This window comes from Thalia democratica, chromosome 6 (assembly GCF_965202585.1).
Source record: "Thalia democratica chromosome 6, ktThaDemo2.hap1.1, whole genome shotgun sequence".
NCBI lineage: Eukaryota > Metazoa > Chordata > Thaliacea > Salpida > Salpidae > Thalia > Thalia democratica.
In genome coordinates, this window is record NC_139170.1 from 10,702,373 (window position 1) to 10,717,472 (window position 15,100).

A 15,100-nucleotide genomic window follows, 5' to 3' on the forward strand; every position below is an offset into this window, starting at 1 on the left:
ATGATTTAAGCTTCAAAGTATTACGTAGAAATAGTTCATTAGTTTAAAAAAGATACGAAAGTTTCTATATTTTTTCATTAAAACTAATAAATGTTATAGAATTTTAACCAAAACTTTTTTTGACTGTTTTTTTAGTTTTAGGTTAGTGAGTAGTTTGCTAAAAAAAAAATTAAAGGTAAAATTTTTTTGTTGATTAGAAATTATACCAAACATAACATAAAGTTAATGTCTTAGTCAAATGAAAGTTTTGCTTATAGTTTAGCCCAGCGGTTCTTTATCATTTTTCATGTTTTACCCGTTTTAGGAACGTTTTTATCAAATTTACCGCTTTTTGGAAGGAAATAAATAAATTACCCCCAATCTACAAAATAGTATTTAATTAAAAAAAAAAAAAACTAGATTTTTTGAACTTTAGCTTATTAAATAAAAAAATCGTAGAATTTTAACTAGCTTAATTAACTAAAAAAATTATTACAGTTAAATAAAAGCTTATATATAAAAAGACAACTAATAAACATTGTTTTACTTAACTTGTAATAAAGAAAATCTACCCCCTAAAACAAGATAAATCGACCCAAGGTTAATAATCGCTGATCTAGCCAATTAAACTAAATAGTATCAATTTTTATGATTTTAAAGTATAGAAGGTAGTTAAAAAAAAAATTAATAAGTAAATTTCTGCTGATTTAAACGAAAATAGCAATTGACATTCGCACTTGTCATGCAGCAGCTCACGTGAAAGCAGTTAAAAGGTAGCAAATATGATTTCCATTACGAATCCGACCCAAAGTATTTCACAACCGAAGGCAACTCGCTCTTTGAAGTACGGACATTCTACAAATCATACAAAAAATCATGTTTGTAGATAACAATTTGCTTGTCAGCTGAACGCACCAAGGCTGGCAAGAAAGTCCTTGCAGCTTCTGCGCTGTAATATCGACTATGTGTCCGCGCCAGCTTCCGATGTTTCTCCACTCGCGTTTGCTTCCTGCTGTGACGTCACAAAACACGTAGCTGAGGTGGCACGTGAGAGTGTTGTGATTTTGTTATTCGCGCGTTGATATTAAGATCCCTGCGAAGATAAACAGATAATGTTTGGTTGCGTGATTCTTTTATAATATTGGGAAATTGTTTGAAAACATTATTTTAATCTTATTGTATTTTCTTTAATTTTGTAATCTTTTAAAAACTTTTTTAAATAATTAATCAAGTGTGTCAAAAGTAATCAAGCTTGAATTATTAAAAAATAGTTTTCTCCTACAAGCTAATTATAATGTTTTATTAAACATGGTTGATTTAACTTAAAACCAGCTTAAAATTAACACTTAAAATGGTTTGTCTTATCCAGTAAGCTTAAAAAGGTATTAGTAAAGCTACTTTAATAATTCATGGTATTTCTTTTTGTTTGTTAATTTGGTTATTATTTAAGCTTAAGGAAAACCAAATAAGCATGCTTCAGTTGAGTTATAAAGGAGTTGCACCACGCTTCACTTATAATTCAATATTTTCCAGTCTCTTAGCTTTCACACTCGAATCAGCTTTTTTTTTTCTTTAAAGTTGCATACAGCCACTAAAGTTACACAAAGTTCTTGACTGGGTTGAGTAAATATGAATTATATATTTTTTTTTATTTTATGAACTACCAAATTTTGTATATTATTGCTTTAGTCTTTTATGTACTTGTTATAAAACCTTCAAAACGAAAATTACTGTTGTTTAAGACTCCAGCCAAGCCTAATATATTTTGATTGAAAAGCAATATGATAGTTTGATTGCTTGTAATTTTGCTACCACTAAAGTCGCTAAAGGGCAATCTTTTTTTCTTTTTCTTTTTTTAAAGCAGATGCCTTGTTTTAAAATTGTTTTAATAAGAAGTTTGCGCTGATAGGTACTGTCTGTATTTTTTTTTATGATTGTAGATGCATCACAAGTTTATAATGACATTAAGTTTCTTTAGCTGTGTTTAGGTAGGGCTGAAAAGCTTGATTTTGTTTTGGAGTGCTGTTTGTAAACTATAGTTTTTAGCGTTTCTTAATAAAAAGGCAATTTATAGTGAGTTAACAAAACTTAAAAAAAATAGTTTTAGACAAAGCTCTGAAAGCCATTTATAGAGTTGCCATAAAATATAGAATCCTGAAAAAGCCTTAAACTTTATTCAACTTTTACATTCAAAATAAAAAGGTTTTGATTAGGTACGAAAAGTCTACCGTATACAATAATGTTTATTTGTATCATTTACAACTTTATTTATTTAAAAAACATATTTAAATTAGCAACAGTATCTTTTCAGAATTTTTATTTACCTTGAAACAATTTTTTTACTAAAAATGGACAAAAAAACTTATACTTTTAAAACCTGGAAAAAAAAATAAAACCATATCTTCGGCAACCCTGCGTTTTTAAATTTAGTTTTAAAGTATAAACTTGCATTTAGAGCTTATTACAATTAAAGGCACCATTTAAATTAGTCTTTAACTTTTTAATCATCTAAGTTTCCTTCCTTGAACGTGTAGTCAGCACGTAAGGAAAAAAATCAATTTGAAAGTGCAACCGAAACTATGTTGCTGTTACAAGAGAAAGTCTTTGTTACTTGCAACAATAAAATGGAATTTTTAGTTAAAGCATAAAAATGAGGAAGTTGGTTGTTAAAAAGGAGTCTAGACTGTTATCTCTTTGTAGAGTCTCTATTACCATTAAGTACCTAACTAGGCAGTGAAAGTTTAACAAGTGCTTGGTTAATTTGTCCTTGGTTTTATTATTAAACGTCTGCAGTCATGTATTAGTTGGTACTTTTAGTATTTGAAGTTTCATGTTTTTGAACATTCAGCAAACCAATGTTAGCATATGATTCTTTGTTTGGTTTCTGAAGAGAAGCCTAATTTTTGCATTGACAAGTTTATATGAAATTGCTGCATTTTGTTACTGTAGATATATACATATAGTATATAAAGTATAATATATATAGTATTAATATACTATTATATATATAAATATATATATAATCATATAAAATATAATTATTGCCACTAGTAATATACAATGATTTATTGTAAAAAAAGTGATTTAACCTTAAAAGTAAAATTTAAAATTTATTTTCTATAGCTTTGCAGTGTCTCTTTTCATAGTTTATGATAAGAAAAAGTGGTGTTTGCATTAAAAATGATAATTTGTTGACCGCTTGTTGGTATTTTTGAATTTTTTGTAGTCGACGTAAAATTATTGTTTCAACAATTGAATAAATAACTAGTTTATTATTTTAAGCCATAAAAAGAAAGTTAGCAGCTTTTACAACCCCAAAGCAAACAAAAAGGAGCCATTTATTATTAATGTTATTTTAGGGGTGGCTATTTGAAGTACTGTTTTATTACCCCTTATTAGCTAATATTTATAACCGCGATAAAAATCAACAAATTGATCTTAATGTAACTTCTTAGATACGGTAATTATCGTAATTTTTGTTATTTTTTTATTAGCAGGATTAATTTTTCAACTTAATAATTTGTTTCAAATTGGTTTAAGCATTAGACTGCAATTTATTTAGCTAAAGCTCGAACAAAGTTTAAATTTTAAATTTCCTTAAAAGTTATAAGTACCTGATATGAGTAAAAGTATTTAATTTTAGTATTTTTCAAAAAATACTTTAACAAGCATACTAAGCAAAGTATTTAAAGAATGAAAATAAAATAATTTTATTTGTTTAATGTTTCAAAATAATCACTCATGTAACTTTCTTATAAAAGAAACATTTTTAATTTAAGTTTATGTTTTTTTTTTATTATCTGTAGTCAAGCATTAAAAGCTCATGTATTTAGAAAAGTTATGGATTTCATTTGTATAAGATTTATCTTTTATCTATTTACCGGGCCTTTCAGTTTGCTTGAAACATATGGTTTGTGTGTGTGAGTAGTTGGTTTTTCAAATAAGCTTGTTCAAAAGTAATTGCTTGATAAATTCCTATTGGTTGTAAAGTCTCAGATTGACTGTATTTTTTCTTTGGCCGAGACGTAATTCATCATGTTCAGAGAAAGTTGTTTTCTATTACAAGCAAAATCAATGTCATGTTATGCTATTTTTATTTTGTAATACAGAAAACAATAGTATGCCATGTAAGAAAATTTGGTTAGGAAGCTACTTATTAATAATATAAACAGTTTTTGCATTTAACATCAAGTTGTTAAAGTACTTATTAAAGTTTAGAGTGTGATGAAAAAGTTTCAACTGGTCTATTGGTAAAAATAGATTCATGGCGTTCAACATTTACTTATCTAGCCAACATGTTATTTAAGATGTTAGTGTTGTTCTTATACTTTCTAAATATATAAGTAGCTTTTAGAATATTGACAAGTTGATAAAACTTGGCATTGAAACAAAACTCAAGCTAAATAAAAGATTGATAAAAAATACGGGTTTAATTTTTGCTATTACTTTCTAACATCATTCAAAACAAAACAGAAGGTTTCTTAATTTTTTGAAAAAAAAAGATAAAATTTAAAATAAATTTTGTTATACCTTTTTGAAATACTTATGAAAAAGTAAACTTTGAAATTGAATTGTTAGGTTCTATTCATTAGTTTCTAAGATAGTCTGGACAAAGAAAAGAATAAACAAAAGTTTATAATCCGTTTTTAAAGTCGGGAGTATATTCTTGGCTTGAATGGTTTATGAACACCAAATAAAGTCATGTTTTGTTTTTACAGTTCTTGTCTTTTCGTTGTATATTGCCTATGAAAACTTGGCGAAAAAGTATAAACAAAGTATTTTGTACAGTTGTGGCTTCCAACGCTCTTTCTCTTCAAACTTATTCTCTGTGTTTGATGCAACAAAAGGCAGCTTACCTGTTTAATAACCGCTCGCGCAAACTCTTAAATAGGTTACAATAGTTTCCGATTTGGCATGAAAATAAACTGAATTTCTCAGAAAAACTTCGCCAAACTTTGAGATTTTTCCATTAATAAAAAAAAGCTCTGCAAGTAGTCTTTTTTTTTTCGATTTGAAATACTGTGAAAAAAATAATTTTGAATTGTTTTGTAAACAAACGTACATAATTGCATTGTTTGTCATGAATTTAATTTATTTAAGTATAGACCTTTTCAATAAATTATACGTTTTGTTTTTAACAGTAGGTAATTTGTCATTTGTGTTTGTTATTTTCTGCTGAGTGCAGATGACTTGATTTGACCTGTAGCAGACTATCATTTAATATTTTATTTTGTTGTCATGAGTTCATTTCTAGACTCTTAAGACAAAAACAATAGTTATTTTGAGACAGCGTTTACTTATAAATTGATTTAAACCAGTGTGATTAAAAACAGCTTCAAAATAAGATGAATTAGTCGAGTAAATTCACTATGCTTTTCTCACCTTTCATTGATTGATTTTCACCACAATTGTTTATTTTCCTTCAAATTTTAAAGATTTGTTTGATATTACTGAGCTTTTTTGTGTCTGATACAGTCATTTGAGATAAATGCATGTTTGTTTAAAGTATTTTTGTTTAAAATTAGTAAGACAAGTTGAAAAAAAAATTCTTTAGATTACTACAAAATTAACAGCTGGTAATTGTTTAATAAAAGATAAAAACAATTTGAACTTTTAACTGTAGACTGTAAGAACAGTTTTAAGCTTAGTTGCTTCTACTCAAATATTTTATACATATTTAAATACTACAAACAATATGTTTTAATTAACTGCAATTCGAAAACTGTACGTGCTTTTTAAACTACAACTAAATGTTTTAAATTGAAATATAGTGTTTGATTAATATGAGTTGAAAGTTTTATTTTAAAAGCTCTTAAATAAATCTAATGTTGTGTTTCTTTCAAAAAAAAACTTAATAATTGAAAAATTGTTAAACTTTTTTACAAATAAAAAAGCCTTACAGCCTTTTACGTTTTTCGTTTTATTCAATTTTAAAATTTTACATATTTGTTTGACATCGTGAAAAAGTACTTAGCTGTTACGTCTTGTTAAGTTTTATAACTCTAAGTAGCATACCTTAAATTTTTTACATCTTAATATTTTTTTTTTCTTTTTTACATTTAAAGATTTGAAGCACTGATTCTCGTATGATTCAATCAAGTAATGTTCATACTTTGTCATTAATAATTGTTAAAGAGTTTAAAAATGTTTTTTTAAAGAGTTGTTTACTACTTTTTCAAGTGTATTTCCCCATAGTTTAGTTGATATTTTGTCTTATCAATAATGTTTTAGTTCTAACTTGTATAATGGTATACACATGTGATTATAAAAACAGTCGCTTATTATTGTTGTTCAAGTACAATTCTTTATTAAAAAAAGAAAAAAACTGTTTTACTTCCTTCTAAAAAAGTTTTATAAATTATAATACTTTAAACCTTATACTTGAACAGCTAGTTTGAGTAAAATAAAATCAAAGTTATTTTGTTTATTGACCGTTGAAAACAAATTAGTTGAAGTCCTTTTAAAACAGGCTAATGTGAATCATTAAAGCAAGTTTAAAAATAGCCACCTAAGTTCAGCAATAGTTCAATACATTCTTGTTGTATAATACATCAAAGTAGTATAAGTGAACTTATTTCTTTGAAAAATTTTCCTAAGGCTAGCCGTTATTGTAATGTAAGCAACTTTTTATTGCCTTGCCACTTTATTGCTTCATAATTTATGAGCATAATAATGAGTGTAAATAAGTAATGGATTTTATGGTTTCATCTGAGATAAGTACAGCTTAACTTAAAAAATTTTAGTACTTGGTACTTAATTGTCTAGATAATTCAAATATTATTTTTGGTTTTTTGGAGAAGCGTAAAATAATATTTTTAAAACTTTAGAAGCAGCCAGCTAAAATGTATAAAAGAAAGTTTTGATTAAATTTACAGACTCAGCATTTTTAATCTTTTTTTTTTGCAAACTATGCAATAAAGTTTGTCAACTTAACATAACTATACATATGTATATATAATACTTATTTCTTATTGTTCAGTTTGCTAAATTTTTTCAGCATTAATTTGTCATTTCACTGTACTAAGCTATTTTTAAAATAAGTTTTTAGATTAAAATAAAAAACATGACTGTTTTAAAAAGCATAAACAAAATATTGCATGTATTATAAACTGCTCATACGTTGCATTTTGAAACGTCATTTCCTCTACGCTGCCTTCTATATAACACGCAGTTAGCCTTTGTTTTACTTGAAACTGTGTAGAAAGTTTATTGTTGTGGCTGAGAAGAAACTTGATTATTTTTGTTTTGTTGAGGGTTTTTGACTTTGTTAAAGTTTAATAATAAAACATATTATTAAAAACTCTTTTAAAATCAAGTTCTAGAAAAATTAACAATTCAGCACTCAAAAACAAATGCATTTAATATGATTTTTCTTCTTGTACACGATTGTTTTTTTATTGTTAAAAAAGAAAAAGTTAATATTTTCAATCAGTTTTTTATCGTGTAGTAAACTGACAGCTGCCAATTCGAAGCAGTTCAGCACTCCGCTCTCTCGATTCGCCGTCCTCTCTCCTTTCTTCTCGCTAGCGCCGACAGTGGTGAATTTGTAGGTACCGCCTTTTACTTATTTTGAATCTACTTCCACCACACAACACATTCGAACACGAAAAGCCTTTTTGTAGCTGCTCATGGCTTGGTGGCAAGGCAGCTCGTTTTTGTTTCACAGCCAGTAGTTTAGTTTCTTATAAGACAGGTGTTATATGTGGATTTGTTTGTTTGGTTGCCAGCTTTTTGTTTTGCAACAAGAGGCTTTTGTTTGTTTGTTGTTTGTTTGTTTTTTGATTTAGGCGCGCTGTTCAAATGTTAATATTGTTACATTGTTTTTAATTGATTTTAAGCTCAAATTAAATTGGTCGTAATTATGGTAATGATTATATTATTTAAAAATTAAATTATAAACACTTTGTTCCAATTATGTTGTTTATCTAATTTTATTACGTTTACTTAAAATGTTAAATTAATTTGTGTTAAACAGCTGTAATTTAATAAAGTGTATTTTTATAATAATTTTATGTAAGAATAAAAACATGTTAATATAAGTTACTAATATTTTGTTATACTTATTATGGAATTGAAACTATTAACAGAACTCAAAGTCAACATTGTTAAAAATGCTATTTAAACAATTTTTTTGTGAAATTTAACCATTTGTTTTAACAGTTAAATTTGTTACACTAGTTCGAGATTAAAAGCTTTATTGAAATATTAAGCTATAAAATTTTAAGTATTATCTTAATCTAATTAGTTTTGTTTAAGTACAAAATAAGTTTTGTTGTTTTGTAATTAGCTAACTACTAATGTATTTAGAAAAAAATAACAAAACTAATTATAATAATTTTATATTTAAATGAAAAAGATAAACATATTATAAGATTATATTGGAAGTGATAGTTTAATAATATAACCAAAAGAAAATAGAAACAATTTATACAAAATTGAAACTCTCAGATTACATTGAACAGTAGTTTATGTTGTGTAATAAACAGTTTTACTTGTTATTAAGAGACTGATAGCAATGCATTTTTATTTAGTAATACAAACTGTGTTTATTGTTTTATTTACATTCAACTTATATTTTAAAAGCTTGATAGATTTAATGTATTTATGCTGACACAGCACTTAATTTTGAAATAGTTGGTTAATGTTAGCATTAAAGAAAATTACTTTAAATAAATTTGTTTCTATTTTCAGTTAGTCTTAGTTTCAAAATAAACATTTATAAATCTACTCAGAAAGATTTAAGATTTTATTTCATTTATATAGATAACAAAAGCTTACAAAATTTGTTAAGTATAAGCATTAAAGTGAAAAAAAACTTTAAAATTTTCATACTATTTTATACATTCAAAAAAGTTTTAAAATGAACAATTATAATATATTCTTAGATATTATATTTTATGTAAATAGGTTAAAAAAGCTTACCAAGTTTATATCATTTTTTGATACTTAAATTTTATTAAGTTTAGCCTTTAATATAAGTTATTTACTTAATTCAGTTATAATACTCTTATAAAATTAAAGCTAAGACTTCAGTTAATTAAATAAAGCATTTATTATAGTTTAATTTTTTACAAAAGTTCAATATAGAAAATGTAGATAAACTAAACTTTAAAACAGAAAGTTATTTTACAACTAATTAATTTCAAGCTTGAAAAGAACTTAAAGACTAAATATAGTTAATATACAAGTTTAGATATTTTTTCTTTGTTATTAGTTCATGTGCAAACTAAAAATGAAAACTTAGAAAGTTTGCATAGAAAGAAAACTTAATCATAGACCAGTTGGTTTGTTATAGTTAAACTGTGTTCAGTATTATACCGTAGTTAAGAATCCTTAACCTAGGTGTTATTAGTTTTTTAATTATTTATGTTTTCTTATTTACAAAAACAGAGTTTGAATATAATACTATACTTGATAGAAAACTGAAGGATTTTTATAGCTTTTACATGTTGTTAGAATAAATTATTTAAAATGTATATAAAATGTTTTTGTAAATAGTGTTGCAAGATTTTTAATGTAATGTAATCAGGGTTGCCACTTTACCTAGAATCCTGGAAAAACCTGGAATTTGACATTTTAGGCAAAATACGCCTAAAAAAACCTGGAAAAACCTGGAGTTTTTAAGAACTTAAACATCTTCAGTAGTAAAGTTTCGGTTTGACTCAAAAAATTTATCATGTAGATAAAAAATTTAAGTCATTACCAAAATTTATTGTATTAAAAAACACATTTTAAGTTGCTTTATAGTATCTTTTCAATCTTTTTATACTATTTAGCACAGTTTCTTACCTTAAATTTAACTTTAAACTAAAAAAAAAACCAAAAAATTGGTACTTTTAGAAACCTGGAAGAAATTTGGAAAACCTGGAAAAAGTTTTGAAAAAACGAGTGGCAACCTTGTGTAATATAATGTTCTATATGAACTTGGTAAAAATTTTTGTCGTGATTTTGTTTCATACTTTTCGTTGAACACAAACAAAAATATTTTATTAGAGTCCAACCTTTTTTTTCAAATAACAGTAAACCCATGACCCATAGTCATTGAGTTAACCACCAGCACTAACGTCTTGTTAAAACTTGCAGTTCTTTTAATTTAAAACTTGTAAAACCACCTAGTGTCAATATACAATGGGGTGCACCGCTTCGAAGATAGAAGGAGACAAGGAGGCCAGGCAGAAAAACAACCAGATCGACAAGCAACTGCGCAAAGACGCGGAAGCAGAGAGGAAGCATGTCAAGCTGCTCTTGCTGGGCGCAGGAGAGTCCGGCAAGTCCACCATAGCCAAGCAGATGAAAATCCTCCATCAGGACGGGTTCAGTGACGCGGAAAGGAGAAACTTCAAGCCGGTCGTCTACGCCAACACCGTCCAGTCGATGGTGGCCATCTTGAAGGCCATGGAGGCGCTAGAGATCAGCTTCGGCGACGAAGGTTGCCTTGACGACGCGCAGAAGCTGAGAAACGCCACTTCGCAGATGACCGATTTCGACTTGGCCACCGACGTTGGGCCGTCGCTGAAAAAGCTGTGGGCAGACTCTGGCGTGCAGGAGTGCTTTTCAAGGTCGCGGGAGTATCAGCTGAACGACTCCGCCGCCTACTACATGGAAGCCCTTGACAGGCTGTGCAACGCAGATTACGTGCCGACGGAGCAGGACGTTCTGAGGACCAGGGTGAAGACGACGGGCATAATCGAAACGACTTTCGAGTACAAGGAGTTGAACTTCACTCTCATCGACGTCGGCGGTCAGAGGTCGGAGCGCAAGAAGTGGATCCACTGCTTCGAAGAAGTGACGGCCATCATATTCTGCGTCGGGCTGTCAGCTTACGATCAGGTGTTGGTTGAGGACGAGGAAACGAACAGGATGCGGGAGAGCCTGAAGCTGTTCGACCAGATCTGCAACCTCAACTTCTTCCAAAAAACCTCCATGATCCTGTTCCTGAACAAGAAGGACCTCTTCGAGGAGAAGATCAAGAAGAGCCCTCTCAAAATCTGCTTCCCGGAGTACGAGGGCGAGGACGACTTCGAGCAGTCGTCGAACTACATCAGGCAGCAGTTCGAGGCGCAGAACAAGCAGGGAGACAGCAAGGAGATATACACGCACTTCACCTGCGCCACCGACACCACCAACGTCAGGTTCGTGTTCGACGCCGTCAGCGACGTCCTCATGAGAAAAATACTCGAAACCGTGTTCGGGTCGGGGTAAAGACTTTCGGTCGCGCTCGAACTTTATCAGTGGATTCTTACTGGACGTACGTGGACGTCCTGCTAATGCTGAGACTCTTAAAGGCTCTTTTAAATTTAGTGACAGTCTTGGTCGTTATTTCTCGAGTAATGTGTATTTAAATTTTAGTGATATTTTGCTGACAAGTTGGAAACTCCCATTTTTTAAAAGTTTATTTTTGACATCAACGAAATTTTAGTTGTATGATTCTAAAAAACTTTCAATACTTGATAATATTTTACCAATTTATTTTAGATGCACTTTTTAAACATGTTAAATGTCCTTTTGCTGCGTTGAATAATTTAAGGCTATACTTTTTTCTAATTTCTTTCTTGTATCTGACTAATGCTTTTTATTCCAAAACTTTCTAACATTTATTTTATAACAAAAATTTTAACAAAAATTTTCTAACAGCTATAAAAGTGCAATTAAGAAACATTATTACAAGCTTTTTAAAATAACAATACAATAAGAATGTTTGTTAGTCGGTTACTTTAAATTGAAATATTTCAAAAGCTATGATTTCTTTTAAAAATAGTTTTCTCTTTTTAGAGCATTTGAAGCTATCTATGGTTTTACGTACTAATTTTTTAAATTTTATTATAATGAAGCATGAGTTTTGATCGAGATTTTAAAGGAGCCTTTTTAATAAATATAAAAGTATTAAGCCTTTAAAATACAAGCCTTTTGAAGAGTTAATTCAGATAACTACGTGTCAAGTGTTTAATCTGTTATAATTGTAAATATTTCTTATATAAGTTTGTTTCTAGGGTATACCGTTTCGATTGTAATACTTGATAATGTGCTTTAATGATATAAACTTTCATTCGATAAAGTCTACCAAATTACTTTCCTTACTTTTTGTTTAAGTGTTTTTTTCGATTAGTGTTCACACACAAAGTTAGCAAAAAAGTTTGAATGTTGTCAAGTATGTTTTTGATGCTTTTACGATTTTTGTTGCAAAAATACTTTTCGCAGTTGAACTTACCTTTTCACGTTTTTCAGGTTTAGATAATGATATAAAAGTAGCAAATATTGAAATTAGCGTGCACTGAGCAACACATTGGATGCTCGCTCAGTTGAATTCGAACTGTTAACCTCTATAGGTGCATATTCGAAAGGTTCATGTTTTAATTGCTGTCACGGAATTTCTTTGAATTTTTCAAGTTAATCGGTGTATTAGAAGCTGTTTAGTGTTAAAGAGGTAGTTTTTAAATTGAAAAATAACTCTTAAAAACTTTTATAAAAGGTCATATGATATAACTTTGAATAAATTATTTAATTTACCTAAGAAATCTTTATTTGGTTAATTTTTAAAACATCATCTAAAACCAATACTTGTTATAAACAAGTGTTTTTGTTAATTTAAATTTTAATAAACTTACAAATTCTGTATAGTTTAAATTATATAAATACTTAGTTATTTTACATATGAGTTAATCTTTATTATCCTGTAATATCTTAAATAGTTATAGCTATTTTATTGATTGTGGTTTCCCAGTCTCATGCTGTTTGATTTTTGTCACAGTTTGAACTTACTAACAAGATTAAAGCTGATATCTTGTTTTGTTTTTATTTTTCACTTTGTTGTTTTGCCGTTTGCAGCAGATAAACAAAAACACAAAAAACATTTTGACCTTTGTGCTGCTTTATAATCTGGCTTCACACGAGAAGTCATGAAAAGTTTAGGGGTTTGGATTACTTGCACAACTCATTGCACTGTAGATATTATGCTGACTAGTGATAATTTTAGTGTTGTGTTAACAAAGCAAAAGTAGTTACATGTAAATGTGCTGACCTATGCTGTTTTTGAGTTTATGTTTAAAGCCGTATGTTACAAAAGTTGGCAAAGACTGGTTTGTTAATATTTTTATAAATGTTTCTCTCTGTAAATTATTGGCAGTTAGTTTTTTTTTTTGCTTGGGAGAATCTAGATTTTATAAAATTAATTTGAAAGTTTCTTAAGAACTGAAACTTAAATGTGTAGTATAAGTCTTTAAAGTATCTTTTTTAGGTTGTACATTTGAAAATTTAGTTGCATAAGCTCTGGTAAAATATATTTCAGATATATTCTTTGTTTTAAATATTTTGTATTAAATATAAACAAGATTTATATAAAAAGTTAAAAAAGATTTGTATATTTAGATAAAATAATTTATTTAAAAAAACAAGCTTTTTTAACTTTTTATTAAAATTTAGTTTAAGGTTGTCATACTGAACTTAAAAATAATATTTTGTTCATATAGGGAAAGATATTTTGATTATTATATATGTCTGCAACTTTGTTATTGAAAGCAATAAACTACCAAAATATTTTAATTAAACTTTTCAAATATTTTAAACTATTATTTTAATTTAATTTTGTTTTAATTTTAAGTAGTATATATATATATATATATATGTTAATGTTTAAATGAATTTATAAAAATAAATTTTAGGTATATTAGATGAAAGTGAAAAAAGTTATAGTATTAAAATTATAATGACATTATAATAGTTTTATTGTTTTTTTTGTTGTATTTTATATAATAAGTATATTTTTTTGCTTTGGTTTTCAACAATTAAGCCAAAATTAGTTGAAAAGTTTATGCTTTATTTAGGCTGGCAAAGTATTAATTGTTCTCCTTTTCTCAAAAAAAAAAAAAAGACAATAAAGTTCAGATTGGTAATGTTTGTTTATGTTATTAACCATGTGTATAATTTTTGTCCATTATTTTTATAACTCACAATTAAGCTGTATGGGTTCGAATAGGTTGACATGACTTTAAAGTTCCAACTGTAAAGAGCATTCAAGTTCACGAAGCAGTTATTTTGATCTTTTTTAGTAACTTATGAGTGTTCAAAATCTCCAGGGAAAATTTTAAACTCATCTGATTTGTAAAATTGTGTTACAAGCTAACTTATGAAAAAAAACATTTTATAAACATTTATGTTTACCTGAAAATCCCATTTAGTAGCTGAAAATGAACTGACTGTACAGTTTCTTATAGACTAATATTATAACACACTCTTTCCTTAGGTTTTAAAAATCAGCTTGAATAGAATTGTTTAAAATCTTCCAGACTTGTTTCTCTTACTTGAACAATATAATACTGTAAGTATATCCTGGTTCAGATCAAGCAAAACCAATCTTTTATTGCTTTAAAGTGGTCGTTCCATTAAACTTAATTACATGCATGCTTTTGGAAAGTTCTTTATTCAAACAAGCCTTTTAATTCACTGTTAAACATGAGTGTTTATTCTAAGAAAAGTTACCTTTCCAAAGCACATTTTAATGATGCATTTTATTGAAAACGTGCTGTGAATAACATCAAATTGAACACAAAAAATGATTAATTTAAATCAGTATAATATTTTCCACAGCTAGTTTTTGAAGAGAATATAAACATTTATGAGTTTATTGCATCAAATGCCAATACTGTTATTTTTATGCAAGGACTAATGTATAAGGTACTCTTTTATGAGTTAGTGATAGAAAATATATGCTTTGGTTTACAATGATTTAATGTAAAAGTGTATAGTTTGTGTTGATTTTTTTTTGTTCTGCTTATTTTTGTTTTATTTAAATCTCATGTTATTTTTGATACATAATGTGATTTAGTAATAAATTGTGTAGTAATAACAAGGAAATAATGAATTCGTGTCATATGCATAACAAACCACATGCTGTGATGTAATATATAGGTTTATATTTCATTTGTTAAAAACACAATTTTATTAACTTTTTTTTGTATTTTTACAAAACTTATCAAAAATAAGCTTAACTTTTAACTTTACTTGATAAATTGTTTTTATTGATAAGTTATTATACTTCTAACTTTTTGTTTGATAATGTACCTTTTAACTAAATTAATCTAGTTATTAAAAAATATATATAGCAGACTCTTTGTAAAAAAATATA

At 27.7% G+C, this 15,100-nt stretch overlaps 1 protein-coding gene and 1 pseudogene across 2 annotated transcripts in view; both read left to right on the forward strand.

Annotated features, from left to right (window-relative positions):
- LOC145837885 (BCAS3 microtubule associated cell migration factor-like) overlaps positions 1-15,100 on the forward strand; it is a 70,655-nt gene that overhangs the window by 31,387 nt on the left and 24,168 nt on the right. The gene's annotated exons all lie outside the window — the stretch shown is intronic.
- Positions 10,067-12,204, forward strand: LOC145838657 (guanine nucleotide-binding protein G(i) subunit alpha pseudogene; annotated as a pseudogene).